The sequence below is a fragment of the Tenrec ecaudatus genome, chromosome 14 (assembly GCF_050624435.1).
Source record: "Tenrec ecaudatus isolate mTenEca1 chromosome 14, mTenEca1.hap1, whole genome shotgun sequence".
NCBI lineage: Eukaryota > Metazoa > Chordata > Mammalia > Afrosoricida > Tenrecidae > Tenrec > Tenrec ecaudatus.
The window spans coordinates 9,740,275-9,759,909 of record NC_134543.1 but is presented as its reverse complement, the minus strand read 5'-3'; the positions used below and the strand labels follow the sequence as shown (position 1 = coordinate 9,759,909).

General features: G+C 47.8%; 1 non-coding gene across 1 annotated transcript; it reads left to right on the top strand.

Annotated features, from left to right (window-relative positions):
* The first annotated feature begins 13,424 nt into the window (after positions 1-13,424).
* LOC142427176 (small nucleolar RNA SNORA26) lies at positions 13,425-13,552 on the top strand. The gene has a single exon (XR_012779989.1). It is a non-coding gene; the product is annotated as a small nucleolar RNA SNORA26 (small nucleolar RNA).
* The last annotated feature ends 6,083 nt before the right edge of the window (positions 13,553-19,635 follow it).

Sequence of the window (19,635 nt, the reverse complement as noted above, 5' to 3'; positions counted from 1 at the left end):
GATGGGCATTTGGTCTACTTTTCATTCATGTAGATTTAAGTGGCCACCGGTAGCTTGAGGCCCCTAGATTGGACAGCACAGCCCTGGACTTGGACACATATTCTTCTCCTTGCTCCTCTTGAACCAAGCGTAAACACCACACGTCTTGGGCACTTACTAAAAGGCATGTATGGAGTGAGTCACAGAAGCGTCAGGTGGACACTTTTTAATCGTCCTCTGAAAGGAACCCCTGTGACATCCCAAACCACTGTCAACGCTCTCCTGTCTTATCTCTTCTCCGGGGCCCTCTGCTTTCTCTGCTCCCAGGCTTAGGCTCTGCCCGCTCTTCCTCTCCCAACTTCGGCTGCAGGCTGAGCATAGCAGAAGGAGCATAGCATGGAAGAGCCCCCGGGACCATTCCCTGCCTGTGCATCTTCCCAGTGCGGTTTCCTCTCCAGGAGACGCACTTCCTATGCCTCTGAATCCCAAGCTCCCACGCCACTGCCTCCTTGAAGCCTTCACCCAAGCCCAGGCCCTCCACTCAACAGCCCCTCCGCATGGTCCTTGGCCTCCCTGATGACCCTGGTCATTGTCTCTCTTGAATGAAGGCCTTTCTCTCCTCCTCAGAGCTCCCAGACGAGTTGTCGCCTTTCTCTTTCACCACCAGCATCCCAGGTGTGATGTTGATGATGCTGAACGGGAACAATAAAATTGCTAAGAGATTAGACCTAAGACTTCGATGTCCCTTTTTATCTTAGATTGGGGACCTTTGGGGACCAGTCATATGAATTCCATAAATAAGAATGATATAACTTCTAGTATTTGGTGAACACTGATCACAGTCACAAGGTGCTCTGTGGGAGAGATTAGGCTTTCTACTCTGGATACTGTCTTGTAAACTCACAGAGGCAGTCCTGCCCTGTCCTGTAGGGTTGTATGAGAACTATCTCCCATGTGTTCTTCTAAGTGCTTCGTTCACAGCATCATATCCCCTCCTCCCCATAACAATTTTTTTACGTTGATAATGCATGGAGGGATGGCAGACAGGCGGATGGATGATGGTGGATGGATGCATGCATGGATGGATGATAAATGAATGCAGAGACGAATGGCCTAGTGAACGAATGAATAAATGAGTGGATGGATGCGTGAATGGTGGATACAATAATATCTACTATAACACTGCCTGGAGAGCCCAGGCACTTAATCTGCATGCATACATTATGAAGTTGGCTTTATCAACAATCCTGCTCCCTCCCCAGAATCTACTTAGCGCTGAGATTGACACATATCAGGCTTCATGCTCAGGATCACACGAAGGCGCTGCCAGTCTCCAACGCTCCCACACAGTCTTTTTAAACCATTAAGCTCTGAACACATATAAGAGAGGTAAGTTATCGTTATATAGGTCTGTCTGCACTTCCTGAAGGGGGCATCCAGTGCTGAGTTCTATTACTGAAAGAATCTACAGTCAAAAGAAAAAGGAAAGAAGTAAAAAAGGAAGAAAGAGAACAATGCAGGAAACATCAAAAGAAGATGGAAAGAATACAGAGTCTCTACCGGAAGTAATTTGGTGGTTGTTCACCATTTCGGGAGGTACATATGATCAATAATGATTGGTGCTGAAGAAAGACGTTCGAGCTACACTGACAGCATTAGTGAAAAACAAGGAGCCAATGGAAAGCTGATTGAGGGCTTCAGTGCGTGGCTGAAACCCTAGAAACCACTTCCTGGTGTATGTCTTGCTACCGACTGGGAGAGATCTATGTTTGTGTCCATTCCAAAGAAAACCCATCAAATGGAATATGGAGATGGTTGGACAATGTCAATAATTTCACCTGCTAGCAAAATTTTGGCTGAAGATAATTTAAAAAGATGACAGCTGTACATGGATAGGAGAATGTTTGGTTGAGAGTAGGATTTTGGAATGAGGGATGGAATTATGGATGCCAGGTGGGTCTTGGCTGAAACAGAGAATGCAACTTTCTGTATGGCTCATAACAAAGTATAATAACCATCGTGAAGAATGGGAATTCCGGAACACCTAACTGTGCTTGCGTGGGACCTGCACACGGATCAAGAGGCCACCATTTGCACAGAGCAAGAGGATACTTGTGTGGTTCACCATTGGAAGTGATGTGTAGCGGGGGTGTAGCTGATGTATTCACCTTATAAGTAGTGTGAGAAGGTGGACTATGTGAAGAAGAAGGCAGCATTGGGACTGGAGGAAGGCTCATTAACAACCTGGGGGGTGCGTATGGCACAGCCTTGCTGGCCAGAACGCAAGGTGACATGAAGCATTTATTGATGAACATCAAAGATGGCATCCCTTCGTTATCACCACAATCAATTTCAGAACATTTTGGGGGGGTTGTGCTCATTGTTACTACCTCCCCTTCCCCCTGCCCCTTCCCCCGACCCCCGACCCCCAACCTCCTCTGCCATGTCCTGGGGTGATTATTAATCCAGGTACCGGCTCTACAGACTTATTTTTAAGGAAGCAAAGATGTCACTTTGATGGCTAAGGTGTCCCTGATTCAAACCTTGGTCTTTTCAGTCACCTCAGGTGCACGTAAAGCTGGGCTGTGGAAAAGGAAGACCGGAGGAGAGTTCGAGCCCTTGTGTTGATGAACAATACTGGCTTGAAGATGTGTGGCTGCCCAAGAACGAATGCAACAGTCGCGGTGGATGTACAGCCAGAAGCAAAGAGATCTTTAGAAACAAGGACTTCCAGGGTTCAGCTTGCTCATTTTGGATATCTCGCCAGGAAAGAGCCCTCCTCTGTCATATGCGCTTAAGTAGTGGGCCATCCAAAAAAAGCCACATAATAAGACAGAACTCCTGTGAGCTGGCGTGACACAATAACTGCCCAATGCACTCAGCCATCATGAAAGCAGGCAGGAGCATGCCTTGTGACACACGAGGTCTCTGAGCCGGAGCCATTGGCACAGTAACCCCATTGCATACCTCGCTTTGGAAATGACCTTTTACCTTGGCTGTGCCCATGAGGGAGCTCGGAAACTCACCCTTACATCTCTTATCTGCAGGGGGCAGAGGAACATCTCCTGGTAGCAAAAGACAGGTCTTCCCCCCAAATTTAATTCCCACCAAGTGTCTTCCATGGGCTTCCCCCTGAGTGCAAGGCCAGGCCCTTAGGACACAGAATCAGGTTGAACAAAGATAGGGATGAACAAATGCCCACTGTCACGGAGAAGTTGAATCTCAATGTCACGCAACCAGCTTGTGGCGAAATGAACTCGCTCTCCGACCCCCAAGCCCCAAACCCAACTTTCACGTCATTCCAACTCATGGTGACCCCATGTGTTAGCAGTATACAATAATAGATTCCTAGGGCTTTCCTGACTCTCATCTTTATGGTAACGGATGACTAGATCTTTCTTCCATGGCACTGATGTGTGGGTTCCAACCACCAACCATTAGGTTAGTAGTTGAACTCAAAAAGGTCGTGCCATCCATTGACCTACTTCATCCTATGGTCTTAGCACGTGTCTAGCTTGTTTATTTAACCTATCTAGAGGAGTTCTGGAGCCCCAAAACCAAACCAATATCCCAGAGCCTTACCTTTAAAGAAAATGTAGTTCACCAGGTTCATGACCATCTTACAATCAAGGCCTTGGATCAACGCCACAATTTTCCCTCGAGTTTCCTTCTCCACATAGCTATTGATATGGTTCTGGGCCACAGAGAAGTGGGAGAAATCTTCAGGAAAGACTTTTGACTCATACAGCCTCTGGGTGTTGCTCAAGAATTGAATCTGTACCTGCAGTTCCTTTTTGATGAAGAGTACTGCCCCCCATGTTCAAGTCCAGGTCTTGGTTGGAGATATTAAGAAAGCAGACAAGCTGCTGGAAACCCTGGTGGATGTTGGATTCTGGGGTCTTCTTGAGGTTGAAGCCCAGGCCTTGGAGCATCTGGGTCTTGGTGTCAGATCTGGTCCCCAGGGAGAGCATGGCCAGGGCTGTGGAGATACTCACAGGAGAGAAGATGTTCTGAGGTGGGTGCTTCAAGGCCAGCCTCCTGTACAGACGGGAGGACACTAGAGCAGTGGGCAACCTCTTCATGGAAGAAGGGGAGGCAGATTCCCTGCTGGGGGCACTCGACAGGAGCTCACAACAGATTGGAGCGCAGAGGCCAACCGCTACAAGAACTCGGCAAAAGGACGGTGTCATTTTGGAAAGAGAAGTCTACAAGAGAGGAGAGAGCCATTGAAAGGACGTAAACTGAGGGTCTAGACCCAGAATCACATCTGGTCCAATAAAATATCATTCCATTTATATTTGTTCAGTGGTCGCAAAGAGGTTGTTGGGAACAAAGCAGTTGTGACCGATCACTTCCCTTATCAATAGAAACCATTCCTTTATCATCAGAGCCATGCTGAGGACATTCGTGAGGACCGCATGCGAGGCAGAATGGATCGGCACCCCCTTGACCTTTCTGTGGCTGTGATCTGTGGGAGGTGGATCCCCAGACCTCTCTTTCCAGTGACTCTGGGGTCCCAGGTGCCAAGTGTTTGGTTACTATCTAGCACTCCCCACTGGCACCCCTCAGAGACTCCCACTTAACAGTTGGCAGGGCATATTCTTGTGTGCTGTCTCGGTCGATCCTCACAATAACCCCACGAGGCAGGGCTTATGGCTGCCCTTGTTTGGGAAGATGAGTACTTCGGCCCCAAAGACTCCATGTCACTTCATTCAGGTCACACAGCTAATCTGGGAGACTTCGTTCACGTTAACACCTCTTTGCAGAAGAGCTTGAACTCTATGGGTCGAGCCCAAGTTAGAGCAGGAAGCAGGGCCCGATGCCTCCCTGGTGAGCGTGCACAGAGCTGTAGGAAGATGGTAAATCTCTTACAGGGTGGGATGGGATTCATGCAGAGGCAAGGGGAAAGGACAGGAAGGTGGGGGCCCCGAAGGTCACATCTGTCTGAGGGCTTCTCTTCAACATCCCCTCCCAAAGGGCCTGGTGACCTTTGACTCCATAACCCCTTGTTACAGCTCAATGTCTTCAGAACCACCTCCTCTTCGTGGGAACCACCCATTCCCCCCACGGGGGACTCGACTCAGGCATGGACTCTTCCTCTAGTTGAGGAAAAAGAAGACTGGCCTATTATAAGAGCAAATCAAACGACAAAGGAAGCAATTATTTGACCAGAACTGGGGAAGGAGAAGACCCTTTGCTCAGGGTCATGCAAGTGTGGGCATACACGGCCACTTGTGGATACTGGATGTGTGACAGTCACGCTCCCAACGATTTCTTTCTGATCACTGAGCGTATGTAGCCAAATACCGCTTTACCTGATCAAAGAGGATTAGAATGGCAAGGAGCTATGGGGGGATCTTTGCACAGAATGAGTAGTGCTTTGGCCAAACTGCTCCTTCCTCTCCGTTTCCCTGCGTCCCTTTGATGGCGGTGAGTGGAGTTTGCGTTGAGTGCAAGCCCAGGGAGATTTGAGGTCGATCAGATTGCAAGCATTGTTTGGTGGTTTTGTGTTTGTATTTTTGTGTGCTGTGGACTTTTCTCTCCCGGCTGGACTCATCCCTATCCACCCACGCAATGGACCCTTTGCCAACATGTCCTAAGTTGACCTCACAGGCTGTCCCCTGCCTGAGCCTGCTCCTCCTTTTCCTTCTCCAGAGTGCCCACCTGGCCATGCTGCTCCCTTAGTCTCTGCACCCTTCATCACCCTCCTCCCCAAGGTCCAAACTTAGCATTCCTCCTTCGACAATTGTTCCAAGCACCGCCTTCCCTTCATCTGCCTGTCCTCCCTATGAGCCCGATTACTACTGTGTGCCTGTATCGGGGGAAGTCTTCTCTGGGAAGGCGAGGAACTGGGAACACAATGATGACCCAGTTCTCACTGTCCTTATCAGAAAGTGTTCGGGGCCCAAGGTCTCTACCTAGGCAGCCAGTTGGGAGGCTTAGAGAATGAGTCTTATCTCAGAAGCATACTCTCCGGATTACCATGATGGACTCCACCAAGCTGACCTCTCAAGGGCTGCCCACGGGTGGACAGAGTGAAACTCTCTCTATAGCACACACCCAGAGTTCCCAGATGATGCAGGGTTACGCATTGGGCTGCAATGTCAGCAGTTCAAAAGCACCTGCCGCTCCTTGGGAGACAGCCTGGGCATTCTGCTCCCTTGAAGAGTCACAAGCTCAGGAACTCATAGGACCAGTTACCACCCATCCTATGGGCCGCGATGGGTGTGTGTCCACTTGATGGCAGTGAGTTGTGGTTGAGCTGCGCACCTGCCCAGGGATATTTGAGTATTTCCTCTAGCTTTGACCCATCACCCACCGGGACGCCCCACCTGCAGTCCCACATGAGCAAGAGGATTTGCTCATGGTCCACCTCAGCCTCATTCTATCACAACCGTCACCAACACCTCCATGCCTAGAAGGGCTGAAGCTTCTCCTGAGAGGCCCCCTCCCCTTGCTCATGGAAAAACCCATCTTCCTCACTCTTGCAAAATGCCCTGCTCCCTCCCTTATGGCTCTCTCACTCACCCAACCCAAGTGGCTTCAGTGACCTGGATAGCGTGGCTTCCCTCCGTTCACCTCCCTTCCCCTCTTGCATGTGCCTCATTACCCAGCTCGATTGTTCAAGAGCTTCACTTCAGCCAGCGCCCTGCATTTCTTGGGGACTTGTGACACACATCCTTTGGGAAAGATCCCAGCCCTGGAAGAACACACATACCTGCTCCCTTTCTGTTACGTGCTGCTGGGGCAGGTGACCCACAAGACAGCGTGGTTCACTATAAATCATTCGTCACGACTCTTTGTTGAATTGGGCAGATACGCTGTGCACGGGCGTGAAAAGCAAGGGTGTTGCTGTGAGGACAGAGGTACACCTGGCTCCCGCTCTGGGATTGTCCCATCACCCCCCACATGGGAAAGGTGGACAATCCGTAAGGAAGACCACAGAAGGGTAGATGTCTGTGAATTATGGTGCTGGTGAAGAATGTCGGGAGTTCCACAGGCGGCCCGAAGAACAAACACATTCGTCTAGGAAGAAGCAAACCAGAGTGCACTTTAGAAGCGGGTGCTGAGTCACACTTTGTGTTGTCAGGAGAGACCAGTGCCTGGAAAAGGACTTCACACTCGGCAAAGCTGAGGGCCAGCCGATGGGAGGAAGGGCCTCAATGAGATGGGTGGACAAAGGGACCCCGACCACGAGCTCCAACCTCATGACAACAGTGAGGATGGCAGAGGACCGGGTGGTCCTTTGTTCTGTTGTCCATTGGGTCGCTCTGAGTCACCACTGACTTGACAGCTCCTTTGCTGAAGGAGCTCGGGTGGGACCAAGGCGACACACTTGGCTGCTAACCGAAAGGCTGACAATTGTAAACCCCCTCCATGCTCTGCAGGACGGAGATGAAGCAGTCTGCTTCTACAAACAATGACAGTATAGAAAAATTCTGGGGCCGTTCTACTGGACCTATGGGTCTCTATGAGTCAGAATCACCTGCACAGTAATAGGTTTTCTTGACTGTTATGTTTTTAACCTTCATCTGGTCAGTAATGCCACCATATATCACCAATCGACTCACTTTCTTTCTTTCTTTCTTTTTTACGTTGTATTGTGCATCGGATGACAGTTGAAAGAGTAGATCATTAGTTTACACTCAACGTTTCATTTGTTTCATTTGGTTTGTTTCACTGCCATCCCCTTGCTGTACCATCGTCTGTCCCACATCCTCCCCATCTTTCCTGTTCCCATTCCCCCTTCTCTGCTGGCTCCTGAGCTTTGTCCTTCCATGAATGCTGCCCCTGCTGTTCTCACTGCTTGATTATTCTGGTGTGCGTACCCCACTAGCATTATTGTTCCCCTTATAGATTGATGGATTCTCTGGCTGAAGTTTGGGCCACCATATGAGATCTGATCCAGACCTAACGGCCACAGTCTCAGGGGCTCAACCAGCCTCCATCCACCAGAAAGCCTGGTATCTTTCATGATTCTGTCCACGTGATTCCTTTCAGAGCAGTTGGTTGTGGTAGCCAGTTACCATCTATTTCTACTCTCAGAACCATAGAGACTGACCTTCATGTAGCCCCTTCATCCACCGCATGAGTTAATGGTTTCTGCAGGTCTTTCTATGTCCATCACTCTTTCCTCCCTATTGAAGGGGAGAGACCAGGGTTGACCCTTAGATGGCTGCTCCCAAGCTTTTAAGACCCCAGTTGCTACTCACTCAAGGTCGATGGAGACATTGTCTTTGTGAACTATGTTCTGCCTGAGAACTAAGGTTCTCAGGACCTTAGTGTGACCTGAGACTGTCATCCTGAGCCCAGGCTCAGCTACTCATCCCCCCAAGGGGTTTGGTTATATGGAAGAAGTGTTCAGCATGGCGGGGAGTGATTCCTGGTATGACCACCCCCACAGTGTGATGAACCAAGAAGGGAACATAACAGATCAGCAAGGGAGCAAAGCCAAGCCACAGAACCTCTCAAGAGCCCCCAAACTAGACTTCAGACTAGGAGGGGCAGTTCCCAGAATGCCCCAGGACTGGTGGGGAGAGATAGTTATAAAGGTCAGCGGACAGACCTGGAATTATGTATGCTTTTTCATTTTTGTTTCTGCTAGGTTTTTTTGGTTGTTGTTTCTCTTTTTAGTCAATCATTTGTTTTGTGTTTTGTTTTGTCTATACTGTTGTTGTTTTGCCTACCTATATAAGATAGGCATGGGAAGCAAGCTGAGGAGAACGCAATGGGACTGATGGTTCTGGAGGGACTTGGGGGGTGGAGGAGACGTGGGGGGAAAGGAGCGGTGAGCAAACAATGCCACAGACAGGGGAACTACTAGGGAAATAAAAGCAACAGCGAGGAGAATGTAGAGATCCTGGGAGTGTTGGAGTAACAGCAATCTATCTGAGAGGAATTACTAAGAGGCAGGAGAAGGGAGAGCTTGATGGTGGGGCAGGAGGAAGGTAAAAGGAAACAGGAAAGATGGAGGAAGCAAAGCTATGGATTCAGTATAAACAGAGGTGTGCATTTATGTAAATATATTAATACCTCATAAAATAGAGGTATTGGCCTATGTACATATATTTATATGGCAATACATTGAGGAAGTGGATGGACTTGGGTAACTCCTCAAACCTTCCCTCAATGCAAGAGCTCTTTGTTCTAACAACCTGGCATTCTGTGATGCTCAACCTCCCGACAAGATTGCTGATGACAAAATGAGTGCATAAGCAAATGTGGTGCAGAAAGCAGATGGTGCCCAGCTATCAAAAGATACAGTGTCTTCATCATGTGCAGGGAAGCAAGAAGCCCACATGGAAGAAGCACACAACCAGTGTGATCATGAGGTTTCCACAGAAAGAGGTTAACAGGCACCAGAAGACCGCAAACAAACAAACAAAATATTGCTGAGAACGAGGGGGGTCGGAGGAGAGACCCAAACCCATCTGCAGACAATAAGACATCCCTCACAGAAGGGTCAAAGGAAGGGATGAGTCAATCAGGGTGAAGTATAGTGCCAATAAAACACACACTATTCCTCTAGTTCTTTGAGGGTTCACCTCCCACTATCATGACCCCAGTCCCGCCTTTCAGTTCTGGTTGGATCGGAGCATGTACACTGGTACAGAGAAGAGTCCATGACTCACAGAATCAAAGTCAGATAAACCTTTCAGGAACAGACATGGGAGTAGTGATACCAGGAAGGGGATAGGGGAGCAGGGAGGTGGAAGGGAAGAAGGGGGAACCAATTGCAATGATTGACGTATAACATCCCCACCCGAGGGAATGAAACATAAATGTTGGTGAAGGGAGACAGCGGTTGGTGTAAATATCAAAATAATAAGTTATCAAGGGATCATGAGGGTCGGAGGGGAGGGGTATTGAAGGACAAAAATACGAGCTGATACCAAGGGCTCAAATTGAAAATACATGTTTAGAAAATGATGATAGTAACATCATTGGTATATTTGATGTTTGGAATATCATCAGAAATGTAAGAGCCCCCAAGAAAATGCTTTAAAAAGACGTGCTCCGAATTTAGCATCTTATATGTTCTCACTCTCCTATTTCAACCTTCTCCATTTTTTAAAGTATCTGATTCCTTCCCCTACTACACACACCTTTTCACATGCACACACACATGCACGCGCACCATCCTTCTCAGCCTTCTACTTCACATATCAGGGACACCCTAAGAAAAAGAACTGTCCCAATTTCTTCCACCAAATACATATTCCTGATTCCCCCAACACCCATCCCCTCATCTCTACCTCTCTGGTTCCCCTCCAATAGGGAAGGAACCCCTCTTTCTAAAGGTCAATCCCACCCTTGATTTTGATAAACATCTTTCTCAGCATCTCACAACCCTTCCACCCCTTTTTCCATATTTCTTTTTATTTAAATAATTTCATTGGGTGCTTTTATGGCTCTTATAACAACTCATGCATCCATGTGCCAAGCACACGGGTACATATGTTGCCCTCATCTTTCCCCTATTTCAACTCTTTCCCTCATCCTGATCCTTGCCACTGGCTTAAAAGCCAGTTAAAAGCACAGTCAAGCCCATAAAGACCATGAGAGAAACCACAAGAATGATTTTTAAAAACCCTTCCTTTCACTTTGACATTCCCTTCTAAGTGCTTCTCTCCCCTCTTTCTCCAGAGCTCTCAGCTCATGGCCTTTGTGACTTCCCACAGCACCCGGGCCCACCCCATCCAGGCTTGCTTCTGGGCCACAGAAACGTAACTCAGAGGTAGCGACAAAGCAAGGAACACACTTAGTTTTCCGCCCTACTGCGTGCCCATTTGCTTCTGACCCTGAAGGTCTCAACCTCTACCTTCCCTTTGGCTTTGAGGTACCATCTTCTCCTGAATTCCTCCTACCTGTTTGATGTTCCTCCTTAGCCACCTCTGCTGGCTCCTCTTCTTCTGCCCAGTCCTAAAGTGCCTGAGACTCAGGTCTCTCCTCCCTTTTAATCTCTCTCTTTCCAGGAACCTCACCCCTATGTCTCTCTTGGTGACATAGAGTCCATTCCAACCCATGCTCTGAAGGCCTCTCCACATCCATGATTTCATTACTAATGAGTGCAAAGAAAATAGATTCTTTCGCCTGATCTCACTGTCTCTTCCACCTGATGTCTCCTCCTGATGTACGCGAGGACCTGACGTGCAAGGTGACCCGACCTGGAGTCAGACTCTTTCCCAAACCCCGTCTCCAAGCAAAAATCAGAACCCAGACTCTTCCAACATCTTCATCAACAGCACAGTCCTCCATCTAAAGATTCAAGTCTGGGACTCACCCTTCTTCATAATTATCCTTGCCAACTCATGACCAGTTCTTGCCAAATTGTCTTCTGAATATTTCTCGAATGCACCCACCTTTCTCTGCCTCCACCATTCATGGGTCTCTCTCTCTCTCTCTGCTCACCTGCCCTGCTCCTTCTGTCTTCCATATTGCACATGACAGTGAGCATGGTCCCTCAGGACCGAAATGTGGCCATGCCACTTTCCTATCTTCAAATGTCCTCAAAGCTTCCATGTCCCAGCGTGAAGATGGGAATCTGAAATTCGATCGGAGGGACATAGGGTTGGGCGGCTCCTCTAGCTTCCGACACACCAGAAAGCCCTTGATGTTGACTTTGAGCCCCGCTCTACTTGCTTTATCCGTCGTTCTGACACTCTTGTGGCATTTGGTGTCCCTAGATCTGCAGTGCTCTCAATCGTCCCTGCATCCAAGGTGTGTCCCTAAAAAGCCTCACTTCTTGCTGAGGTCCTACATGAAGTCACATCCTCAAGGAAGCTTTTTCGATCACCCAGATTTAAGTGAAGGGGAAAAAATTCCTGCTATGAAGTGTTTGTCAAATGTCATTGTCTTCTGAAGGAAAACCCTGCGCTTTGTCATAATCTCACATTTATATTTGTGATTGAAAATTCCATGAATCAAGGGCCCTTTTTGTATCTTGTTCTCCTCTCGATACCCACTGTAACTGAAGGAGCGAAGATAAAAGGAAGTGACCAGTTTACCTCTAACCTACTGCTATCGGGTCCATTCCAATGAATATTGTCCCTCCAGGACAAAGCAGAACTTCCCCCCAGCGGTTCCAAGGCTGTGAATCTCTATGGAGGCAGACTGCCACATCTGCGTCCTGTAGTACGGCTGGTGGGTCTCCAGTGCCTTCAGGTTGCAGCTAGCCTCTGCATCACCAGGGCTCAGGAGTTTACCTCTGGGAGGTGTTATTGATGAGCATGAGCAAGAGAAGCTCTTTCAGCTCGTAAAAGTCCATATTCTGATTAAGGTAATAGTTACCCAGGGGTGTGTGTAGGGGTGTGGGTGGTGTGTGCAGGGGTGTGCGTGTGTGTAAAGCTTTGTTAAGCTGATGTACACATTGGGTCAAGACAGTGCAGCTGACACTAAACTGGCCCTCTTGCTGTAAACAGGAAACTGGACAAACTATATAAAACAATATAAAACAATGGAGCTCTTGAAGGAAAAAATATGACCCAGTTCAGACAAATAGGACATGCAGAGAAAAGAAATAAATGAGATCAACTCTGTAATGGGCCAAGTGTCCTGCCTTGTGGTGCTTCCTAAAGAGGAAGATTCAAGGCGAGCATGGTGGGCTTGTTGAGCTGAGGAGACAGAGACCAGAGTCTCAGAAGACTCAAGCAACCACACTTTGTGAAGAAAGAACTGGAATGAGATCTTCAGAAATACGCACAGGTCAGTTTTGGTGCATAACATGAAATCCCACAAAATATTCAAGAAAAAACATTTCCTGAAAAAAATGACAATGATTTAAAATATGCGCAAGACTTTAAAGGAAGACATTAATTGAATGTGAGCAACTGCAAAGCTATAAAGATAATAAAAAATCAGGAGCAGGAATGAGAATAGCGAGCCCAGAAGGTTAGGGATAAGGGGAAGAGGGAGGAGGGGAGAAAGGGGGAACCAATCACCTGACTGACACATAACCACACCCCTCTCTCTGCAGGGGGTACAACAACAGAAAACGCAGGGGGAGGGAGATAGCGGCTGGGGTAAGATATGAAAATAGTAATAATTCATAATCTACCAAGGGGGTTAGGGATGGAGGAAAGGGGAAAAATGAGGAGCTCAATATAAAGTAAATGTCTAGAAACGAATAAAGGCAACTGATGTGCAAACATGCTTGTGGATTGCAACAAGAGCTGTAAGTGTCCCAATAAAATGATTTTTTTAAGAGAAAAAACCATTATGCAGCAAGAGCAAAATTTTTTTTAAATTCAAAAAAATTAAGTTTACCAAGCACCGGGGGAAGAAAGAGAGGGAGAGTACCTGCGTTAAGAAGCACCTAGGGGTATGGTAGGGGACTTGGGGGGAAAGACCAGTGAGGATGAGAAAATGTTCTGAAATGGATTGTGGTGATGGCACACCACTTCTTCATAGGACTGAAGGATTACATTTTATGATATAGGAATTGTATGCCAATACAATTATTTTTAATCAAAAACAATCACAAGGCTAACACAGAAGGGTAAAGCAAGTCTCCATAAAATCCAGAGATAAGGTCGATAGAACTCCTCTTTGGATCCTGTCTGGAGACACAGCTGAAAAGAAAAGAAGCAAAAAACAATCACATTGGAATCCTGGAGCTGCGTCTATCATGGAAAGGGTACCGACGGGGCTTCGGAAAATGAAGGTCGGCATAGGAAAAGATAGGAACAATCCCAACCCATGTGAGCAGTTGGGGAGAAAGCAAGCAGATCAACAGCAGAGCCCCAGTCATCTGCGGAGGACACCCAGCCACTCAACCTTTGTAGAATGGGAACCCAGGTGGGCAGGGGTTGCAAGAGGAAGGCTTGGGAATAGGAATACCACCCCCAACACCCCCCCCAAAAAAAGCTTTAAAAGAATGAATGGCCCAAAAGATGCACATATTGTACTTTATGTAAATGATGCCAGGAGAACAACAACCAAAGAGACCACCAAAGGACCGTAAGCAGCTTTGTCATTCTGCCCCTACCCTGTGTGGCACCTATGCAAGGGTCTCAGTCTGCCTGGACACACTGCTCCATCCCTGTCCCCGGAAAGCGGAATCACCCTGCCAACTAGAGTCCACCGAGTCTTTCCTGAGTTCCCCAAGGAAATCTGCCCCTCCGATCAATACGTGGAGCAAGCTCATCACTTTACCTTATGGGGCGCCTGTTTCCCTGATTGGACAGCCTCGACCCTGTCTCGGAATTATCCCCAAGACAAAGCAGAGGGTCAGTGAGTAGTGGTCAGAGGGCATGATATAGAGATGGAAGAGGGCATCTGAGGATATCGCGGTGAAGGACGGTCAAGTCCCACTCTTCCTGGTATGCATACCTATGTTTTACTTGGTGAGGCGTCTGCTGGCAGGGAGGGATTTTCCTGAGCTCGTGAGAAGAATTTGGGTGCTCATTAAAGTCCAATTGGCCAGCCCCACCCAGAACTACTGAGTCAGACTTTCTAGAGAAAGGTAGGAAGATTTGGGCGGGAGCAGAATTGGGTGTTCCTTCATCTCAGTTCTCCCAGGTTGAACTCCTGATTCCCTGGGTCCTTGGGGCTCCTGGAGATCCAAGATCTGCTTTTCTCCCAGACTATGCCCGTTGGGGCAGCGGCAACTCAGGAGGTGACCCTCCATGCTCGGAGGACCTCAACTTAGCTTGTCACTTTTAAGGTGATTTGCCTAATGTCACAAACCACATACAGGGAAGAGCTAGGATTTGAACATCGGCCCGGTTCCGATGTCTTCTACCAACCCCTGGCCACTTGCAACTCCTGCTAAAGCCATTAAAATGCAAGGCCCTCACATGGTAGGTGAAAGCCGGGGTTCGAGGCTGGAGATCAAGAAACAGAGAGTCATGTGTCTTGAGGAAGCAGATCTTTGCTTTTTTAAAAGGCAAACTAGCAAGGACGCCTTTCAGGAAAAGCCAGGCTAACACCAACCAAGGCTCTCCATTCTTCTGTCCATGTGGCCGAGGAAGGACAGGTAGAAGAAGGAGTTGACCTTCCTGGGAAGGATGAGTCACACTCTGAAGGGAAATGGGAGTCGGGGATAATTCAGGGCAAAGGGAGTGTCCAGGCAGGTGGGAGGGTATGAGTCGGGCACAGAGGCGGTCCAGACAGGGTGTCTCAAGGCCAAGAAGGGATGCAGCTACGACCAAACCACTGTGCTGGCCTGCCAGGTGGAGACAGGTGAACTTTCCCCCCAGGGACGGGGTGATGGCTATGGGTGAGATGGCCATGTCTGAGGCAGTGGGGGCTACCGTGGTGGTCTTCCTTGTCAGCAAGCATGTGTGTTTTCCTGTGGCCCGGACATTAGGGACACAGGGACACTCTGGCTGCACCTAAATCACATGGCTTTGGCTGAGTCACCCGCCGACTTAATAAGTGCCCATCCGGACTCCAGTTATGGATCAGCATGAGGCCCCAGCCTACTTCTCCGGCATTGTCACCTACCCCTCTTGCCTTATGGTGTGGCTTTTGCCACATGACTCTTGTTTTAGTTTTGCACACAAGCCATCTTCCCCCATTAGGGCCTTGGTACACCCGGCCCTTCCACTTGGTAGAGCCTCGCTCTCCATTCTCTTCCACTCCTTCATGTTTCAAAGTAGACCTCATTTCTGTCGCGAAGAACGGAAATATGACTGAGAGCCAAGATAGTCAGGTAGAAAAATATTTAAACTACGCAGTCATCAGTGGCTTATAAAGCAGTCAGTGAATGAAGTTGATCAGAGCCCACTGACATTTTTTGAAAACGAGTCACCACTTTGGGAAAAACACTTTGCATCCAGAGTGACTTTTCAAAAGCAGGAGCCTTCCCAGTCTTGAGTGCTCTCCCCAAATGCTATAGCCCCAGAGAAGGCTTCCCTGAGCTCCCCAGATTGAGTAAGAGCCTCCAAAACACCCAGCAGTCCTGATCATGCCCACCACAGCTTGTGAGCGCACCTTATCTGTGTGGTCAGATGCCGGGAAGCTGCTTTCTCCACTGGACATTAAGCTTCACACAAGGGCAGGGCCAGGTCTTAGGAACTAGCACAGGTGTCTGTCTATAGGCCGTAAGTCCAGGCTCATTTGATTGCAGTCCACATTTGGGGGTGGGGGGGGTGGGGATTCAGGTCTATGAGCCATCCCATGAAAGCAGGTAAATGTTCATTGGAGAGTTTCTTAGAAGATGCCAGAAAGGCAGAGTGCATTTCGTAGAGGTCCAAGAGACCTGGGCATTGAAAGACAAGTAGGAGTTCACCAGGCCGGAGGAAGGCATTCTCATCAGAGGTAACAGCACAGGTGAAAGGACAGAGTACAGTTGATGGAAAAGAGCTCAGAGTCTCAGGTGAGGATGGTGGAAGGCCCCACGAGCAGGGGCTCGCTCTCTGTTGAATACCTACTATGGGCCAGCAGGGCTTCCTGCAAAACATGTGGTCAAGTCTCCACCATCCTGACCTGGGAATGTGACCTTCTTTGAAAATAGGGTCTTCCCACAAACGGGTGCATAAGCAAATGTGGTGAAGAAAGCTGATGGTACCCGGCTATCAAAAGAGGTAGTGTCTGGTGTCTTAAAGGCTTGAAGGTAAACAAGCAGCCATCTAGCTCAGAAGCAACATAGCCCACATGGAAGAAGCACACCAGCCTGTGCAAACACGAGGTGTTGAAGGGATCAGGTATCAGGCATCATCAGAACTAAAAATTATATCATTGTGAATGAGGGGGTGAGTGCAGAGCCCATTTGTCAGCCACTGGACATCCCCTTACAGAAGAGTCTTGGGGAGGAGACAAGCCAGTCAGGCTGCAATGTAGCAACAATGAAATATACAACTTTCCTCTAGTTCCTAAATGCTTCCTCCCCTCCCACTATCATGATCCCAATTCTACCTTACAAATATGGCTAGACCAGAGGATGTATATTGGTACATACAAGAACTGAGAACACAGGGAATCCAGGGCAGATGATCCCTTCAGGACCAGTGGTGAGTGGTGATGCTGGGAGGATGGAGGGTGCCCTGGGGGATGGACAACAGAAAAGTGGGCAAAGGAAGACATTGGACAGGGCAAGATATGACAAAATAATAATTCATAAATTATCAATGGTTCATGAGGGAGGGAGGAGTGGGGAGGGAAGGGAAAAATGAGGAGCTGATGCCAGGAGCTTAGGTGGAGAGCAAATGTTCTGAGAATGATGAGGGCAATGAATGTACAAATGTGCTTTACACAATTGATGTATTATGGATTGTGATAAGAGTTGTATGAGCTCCTAATGAAATGATATAAAAAAAGAAAAAAGGAAAGTAGGGTCTTCCCATATGGCCGGCCCCACTATGAGACACAACATCCCTGACTGACCCATAGCCCTGTAGGGGACAACACTGGAGACACAGTGTGGGAATTTCACCCGGTCTGATCCCACCACAATGAGGCAAAACACTGAGGGCATTCAACAGAAAGCAAGGAGAACAGAGCAACGAAGTCCCCAGGGAACACCAAAAATAGACTTTGGGGTCAGGACTTTGCACCCCATCAGACTCAACTGGAAAAAACTCCTAAAGGTCAGCAAACAGTCCTTGAACTAACTACAGACCTTTCTTCTTTGTTTGTTTGGGGGTTTTTTTTGGCAATGGCTTTTTGTTGTTGTTTTGTTTTCTTTTGTTGCTTTATTTTGCTCTGTCTTGTTTTTGTGTGTGTTATTATTTTCCACAGGTCTGTCTAAATAAGACAGGCTGGATGAACGATCTGGAGGAGAAAACAATGGGACCTATAGTTCCAGGGTGTCATGGGACAGGGGGAGATGTGGGGAACAAGAGTGGTATTAACAAACCCAGGGACAAGGGAACAAGAAGTGATCCAAATTGGTAGGGAGGAGGGTCGTAGGAGGCCTGGTAGGGCATGATCAATGGTAATGTAACCAAGAGGAATTACTGAAACCCAAATGAAGGCTGAGCATGATAGTGGGACAAGAGGAAAGTAAAAGGAAATAGAGGAAAGAGCTACGAGGCAAAGGGCATTTATAGAGGTCTAAATAAAGACATATACATATGCAAATATATTTATATATGAGGATGGGGAAATAAATCTATGTGCATATATTTATAGGTTTGGTATTAAGGTAGCAGATGGACTTTGGGCCTCCACTCAAGTACTCCATCAATGCAAGAACATTATTCAATTAAACTGGCATTCCATGATGCTTACCTTCCTGACACAATCAATGGAGACAAATGGGTGCATAAGCAAATGTGGTGAAGAAAGCTGATGGTGCCCAGCTATCAAAAAATATAGTGTCTGGGGTCTTAAAGGCTTGAAGGTAAACAAACGACCATCTATCTCAGAAGCAACAAAGCCCACCTGGAAGAAGCACACCAGCCTGTGTGATCATGAGGTGTCGAAGGGATCAGGTATCAGGCATCATCAGAACAAAAAATCGTATCATTGTGTAACTCACCTCCTCGATATGATTGCTAAAGACAAAAGGATGTATAAGCAAATGTGGTGAAGAAAGCTAATGGTGCCCGGCTATCAAAAGATATAATGTCTGGGCTTTTAAAGGCTTGAAGGTAAACAAGCAGTAATCTAGCTCAGAAGCAACAAAGTCCACGTGGAAGAAGCACACCAGCCTGTGTGATCACGAGGTGTCAAAGGGATCAGGTATCAAGCATCAAAGAACAAAATATAAAATTATTGTGAACGAGGGGGAGTGCAGATTGGGGACCCAAGACCCATCTGTAATCAATTGGACATCCCTTTACAGAAGGGTCTCAGGGAGGAGATGAGCCAGTCAGGGTGCAGTGTAACAGTGATGAAACATATGACTTTCCTCTAGTTCCTAAATGCTTCTTCCCCCCACTATCATGATCCCAATTCTACCTTACAAATCTGGCTAGACCAGAGGATGCACACTGGTACAGATAGGAACTGGAAACACAGGGAATCCAGGACAGATGATCCCTTCAGGACCAGTGGAGAGAGTGGCGATACCGAAAGGGTGGAAGGAGGGTGGGTTGGAAAGGTATAACTGATTACAAGGATCTACATGTGACCTCCTCCCTGGGGGATGGACAATGGGAAAGTGAGTGAAGGGAAACGTCAGACGGTGTAAGACATGACACAATAATAATGTATAAATTATCAAGGGTTCATGAGGGAGTGGGGAGCGGGGAAGGAGGGGCAAAAAAATGAGGAGCTGATGCCAGGGGCTTACCTGGAGAGCAAGTGTTTTGAGAATAATGAGGGCAATGAATGTACAAATGTGCTTTACAAAATTGATGTATGTATAGATTGTAATGAGTTGTATGAGCCCCTAATAAAATGATTTAATAAATAAATAGCTGAAATAGGAAAGAAAATAGGGTCTTTGCAGGTGTCTCCCTTTTAAGATGTGCTTACCCTGGATGAAGGCGGTCCCTGGCTCAGTGACAAAAAGAGGGACATTCAGGCAGGTCCCCTGGGTTGGGGTGGCCACATGTAGCAGAGACTGGAGTGGTCTGTCCACAGGATTCTTCTAGAGCAGTGGTTCTCAACCTTCCGAATGCCGCGACCCTTTAATACAGTTCATGTTGTGGTGCCCCCAACCATAAAATTATTTTTGTAGCTACTTCATCACTGTCATTTTGATACTGTTATGAATTGGGTGACCCATGTAAAAGGGTCCTGTAACCCCTAAGGGGGTCACGACCC